Below are 5,520 nucleotides of genomic sequence, written 5' to 3' on the forward strand. Positions count from 1 at the left end.
AAGACATGAATAGACACTTCACCAAGGAGGATATTCATGCGGTCAACAAACATATGAAGAAATGTTCATGATCCTTAGCCGTTAGAGAGATGCAAATCAAAACAACAATGAGATGCCATCTTGCCCCAGCACTAGTAGCAAAGTTTAACGAGACAGAAAATAAAAAAATTGCTGGTGAGGATGTGGAGAGATTGGGACTTTCATTCACCGCTGGTGGGACTGTCAAATGATACAGCCACTGTGTGGAAAGTAGTGTGGCGATTCCTTAAAAAGTTGGAATTAGAAATACCATTTGACCCAGCCATTCCATTACTAGGTATATATCCTGAAGAAATGAGAGCCAGGACAAAAACAAATATATGCACACCCACGTTCATTACAACACTATTTACAATAGACAAAAGATGGAAACAAACTAGGTGCCTATCAACAGAAGAATGGATAACCAAACTATGGTACATATACACAAAGAAATACTATGCAACCATAGAGAGTAACGTAGAATGTGCAACACATTGCATAATGTGGATGAACTTGGAGGACATTATGCTGAGTGAAATAAGTCAATCACAAAAGGACAAATATTGTATTAGTCTCTTATTGTAAAAAGTCCAGGAAAGTTTTATATATGGAAGGAAATTTTCTTTATTGGCTATCAGGGGTGGGATGGGAAGGGAGAAAGTGCTGTTAGATAGGTAAAGACAAGTATTGATTTGGGTGAAGAGAAAGACAATGTACCAAATGTGAATGATCAACACAGTGTCGTTGAGGAAGAGGAAGACATAGAGAGGTGCATGGGAGGTACAGACAACAAAGATGAACCCTTTCACATATGTTGTTGTTGTTATATGCCCTCAAGTCGGACCCGACTCATAGTGACCCCTCCTTGGATTTCTGAGACAGTATCACTATAGAAGTAGATTGCCCAACCTTCCTTCCAAGGAGTGGCTGGTGGGTTTGATCTGCCAGCCTTCTGGTTAGCAGTTAAGTGCCTTAGGCACTACTCTACCAGGGTGCATACAGTACTGCATTGTCAGTGAAGGCAAACATTGATCTATGGGTAGACAGATGGGTGGGCAAGCTGAACAATTAGATATGTCTCTGCAGTGGGGAGGGTGCCCATTACCACATAGAGAGTTGGCAGGCAATGTTTCTACACATGTATTTGTGTGGTCTGTAAGAATTCCCAGGTATATAGTAGAGCTGGAGCTCTGGTAGCATAGTTCCTAAGGCACTAGACTGCTAACCAGAGGCTGGTGGTTCAAACCCACAGCCATTTCTCAGAAGGAAGATGGGGCAATCTACTTCCATAGTGATACTGCCTCGGAAACCCAAGGAGGGGTTGCTATGAGTTGGGTCTGACTCAATGGCACATAACAACAACAACAACAACATAGTAGAGCTGAAAAGGGACAAGGTTGTAACCACTTCTTGGCCACAGCCAGCTACCCAGAGGGAGAAAGTAGTTGTACCTGTAGGCCCAGGACCTTAGTCACAGGAGACATGAAACTCAATTGGCATAATATACTACACAAAAACATTGTTCCACATCCTACTTGGCGAGTAGTGACTGAGATCTTAAAAGCTTACAAGCAGCCATCTAGATGAAATGATGGGTCTCTCCTCATCCAGAGCAAAGAAGAATGAAGAAAATGAAAGATGCATGGAAACAATTAGTCCAAGCAACTGGTACACCATGCGATCCCCAGCCTATATGACTATGAGACCAGAACTAGATGGTGCCTGGCTACCACTGTCAACCACTGGGAGGGGGATCTATGTAGGAGATCCTGGATAGAGTATGAGAACAATGTGGAACAAAACTCAAACTCATTAAAAAAAAAGAAAAGAAAAGAAAGAAAGAAGAAGGGCCCAGATTTGCTGGTCTGATAGAGCCTGGTGGAACCACTGAGACTATGGCCCATAGCTTCCCTTCAGATCTGGAATTGAACCCACTCCTGTGGCTTCCGGCCAAATTGAAGACAGGCGTATGAGCTGATCATTTACATTAGGTAGATACAGTCCTTGGAGAGATCAATCATAGGAGAATAGAAGGGGTGTATGTGCACAGGGAGACAGCTTGGGGGGCAAGAGTGCATGAAGTGATGGACACAGAGAAGAGGTAACTATGGGGAAGAAGTAGGAGAGGAGCTGTTGCATTGTGGTAAATTGTAGTCAATGTCATGAGACAAAGTGTATGTAAGCTTTTGTATGGAAAGTGAATTTTCTTTCACTTTCACCCAAATCACAATAAAAATTAAAAAAAAAAAGAAAAGAAGAAAGAAAGAAAGACGATGAGTGCTCCCATTCAGCAGTGAAGCCACAGGGCAAAGCTACCTCACTCTCTAGGCTGAAGCCCTTACCGTTTAATATTATCCCTGCTTTGATAAAGCATCAAGAGTTTTAGCAGTAAATCTCAGCTTCATGCAGTACTGAGACTAATCTAAATATATCATAGAACAGAATTGTTCTATGAAAAGTTAAAATAATTTAAAAGTAATTTCCAAATTAGAGCTAGCACTTAATTATTTGAGTCAGAGGAGTAAAGTCAAGCATAAGCTGTAGCTGTGGATAATCTCAAGATAATTTGTAACTTGGCTCTGGGAAAAGTAAATTTGCCTCTATAATCCTATTTTCCTACTATTAAAATTACCAACATTTTCCCAGGCATGTATTACCAATGCAGAGAAAGGAGATATAATTTAGAATTACTCAATGTAATTGAGGAAATACCAATTTAGAATATGAAAATTTATTATAAATAACCCTCAAACAAGTATTCCATTGTTGTTGTTGTTGCTATGTGCCATCGAGTCGGACCCAACTCATAGCGACCCCTCCTTGGGTTTCTGAGGCAGTATCGCTATGGAAGTAGATTGCCCTATCTTCCTTCGGAGGAGTGGCTGGTGGGTTTGAATCGCCAGCCTTCTGGTTAGCAGTCAAGTGCCTTAGGCACTATGCTAGGAGAACTTCTATTCCATAGTTAACCATAAGAAATTTCATATGTTTATAGTTGTCTTACCAATATTTACCTTATTTCTGTTATGTCATCTGTAATGTGAATCACCTGTCATTTTATAAATTTTAATTTAAGCCATCTTTTGCTATTAACTTTTAGACAAGAATTGTTTATATACATTTATAAGCAGAAAGCTAAATGTTATTCACTCTTATTTCAGCCTTAGTCACACTAATTTCAGACTATTGAAATTAGCTTATCTTATACACAACAGAGCAGCACTGGTAGCTCGGTGGTTAAAGCACTCCACTGCTAACCAAAAGGTCAGCAGTTCAAACCCAGCAGCTGCTCCAAGGGAGAAAAATGCAACAGTCTGCTTCTGTAAAGATTTACAGTCTTGGAAACCCTGTAGTACCATTCTATTCTGTCCTATAGGGTCGCTATGAGTCAGAATTGACTTGAAAGGAGTTGGTTTTTGGAATACAGAACATCCCTGCTCCTGGCATTGTTCTGCCATAATCTTTATTGATTGAACATTGAATAGCCCTCAACAGACTCTTCTAATTAATTCCTGTAATCAAAGTACAAAAGCAATATAACTATTATTTATAGGAACACAAAATCTTTTTTTTTTTTTTTTTAAATCACATAGGTAATAGAAAGCATAAAACCTGGAGTAACACCATTAATTTAATTCCCCTTAGCACATTGACAATGAGGTGTATATATTCAGGGACTTAATGCAAGAACTGACATTGGAACAATATGCTTTTAACTTGCTCAGTGTCCCTATGTTATCGGTCATTAAACTTCCTTCACTAACAAGGTACCTTCTCAAGAGGGCACCTAGATTCTTCACAAATAATAAAGTAGCAAAAATCCATCTATTATTTTCCATTTCTTTTCTTTTGTTTTAATTTATTCAGTAGTGAGCCTGATAAAAAGTAAATAAATAGATCCTTATATTTTAGACTGAAAAATGTATTGTCCTTCTTCATAAATAGTCTATCCATATTAGCCATTTTAATAGCATTTTTGTTCCACATAGGCTGTTTATTTCTGATCAATATAGTTTTAAAAGTTTGTGAGATTCAAAAGAGGAAGTTTGGGTGAAAATCTACTAAAGAAATATCTGATTCCTGGAGGACTTCCGGTAAGATGGAGGAATAGGCAGACAAACTACACAGACCCTCTTCAACAAAGAAAAGAGAAAACAATTGACAGATACAGAAGAGAATCCTGGAGCCTTGAGCTTTGAAAGGAAGTATACAGAAGTGGAGTAGGCATCAACTAGTGGAAAAACCTGAATGAAAACTGTTCATACAGAGATGGACAGAGCTGTGGACGGTCAGCTACTCTGATGGGACCAACAGCCTGAATATTTCCAAGTGGTGTTGGGACCTGAGAATTGACCTAAACATCAGCCCTGGTCACCAAGGGCTGGAAGGACAACTGCACTTGTGGCCTATGACTAGTAAGGGAAACAGCAAGGAGGGAGATAACCTGAGCTGTGGACTTTCAGCAGTCTGGAGGGTGCAGCCATTTTGATTGTTTACAAGCAGTGGCCATTTTGTAGATATTTTGTATATATTTTGTGTATTTAAAGTGACTGAGGGCACAGTCATTTTGAATGTTTACAAGCAGTGGCCAGTTTGGATATATAAATTGACCAAGGGTGCAGCTATCTTGAATATTTACAAGTTGAGCAACCATTTTATATATTTAAAGTGACAGCATTCTCATTCAGATTCCAGGGACCTAAGAATAGGCTCCATTTGCTAAGATGGTAGGGACATATGGGAGGCTGACCACGGGAAAGGAGACAGGTGGTGAGTGTGTAAGTGCTGCCAACTAGTGAACAGAGGAGCACAGTACACTGCTTACTTAGATAACATCCAAAGAAAACAAAAACTGTGGGCAAGTCACTCCAATGTGCAATTGCCAATTAAATATAAACACAAAAATATAGTAATGTCTCGGAGACAACAGAGCATCACAGTCCATACAAAGAAGCAAGAGAAACAAGGGACCAGGATACAGACACAGAACACCTCTCTGAGGAAGAAGCAGCATTGGAACTCCCTAATAGGGAATTCAAAAGAATTATGTTTAGGTACCTTCAATGGGTTGAGAGACAGATCAAGGAAAACAATGACAAAATTAAGGAAAACACAGAGAAAACCCTAGAAGAGTTTTGAAAGACAATTCAAGAACAAAATGACAAAATAAATGAAAAATAAATGGTACAAAATCTACAGATAGAAATCCAGAAGATTAACACTAAATTTTCAGAAATAGATAAAACATTGAATGGGCACAGGAGTAGAATTGGGTCAATGGAAGACAGAATTAGTGAGATTGAAAACAAATACCTGACTAATTCTTTGGAAAAGGATCATTCAGAAAAAAGATCAAACAAAATGAAGAAAGCCTAAAGATCATGTGGGATACCATCAAAAGGAATAACCTACATGTAATTAACATTTCAGAACAGGAAGAAACAAAACCACAGAGAAAATTGTCAAAGATTTGTTGGAAGAGAATTTTCCTGGTATGTTGAA

The 5,520-nt window shown here is 38.9% G+C and overlaps 1 protein-coding gene across 1 annotated transcript in view; it reads left to right on the forward strand.

Annotated features, from left to right (window-relative positions):
- Window positions 1-5,520, forward strand: part of IMMP2L (inner mitochondrial membrane peptidase subunit 2) — a 1,157,822-nt gene that overhangs the window by 1,122,489 nt on the left and 29,813 nt on the right. The window lies entirely within an intron of this gene.

This window comes from Orycteropus afer, unplaced genomic scaffold (genome assembly GCF_000298275.1).
Source record: "Orycteropus afer afer isolate SDZICR_OR568_19922 unplaced genomic scaffold, OryAfe1.0 scaffold00007, whole genome shotgun sequence".
NCBI classification, from domain to species: Eukaryota; Metazoa; Chordata; class Mammalia; order Tubulidentata; family Orycteropodidae; genus Orycteropus; species Orycteropus afer.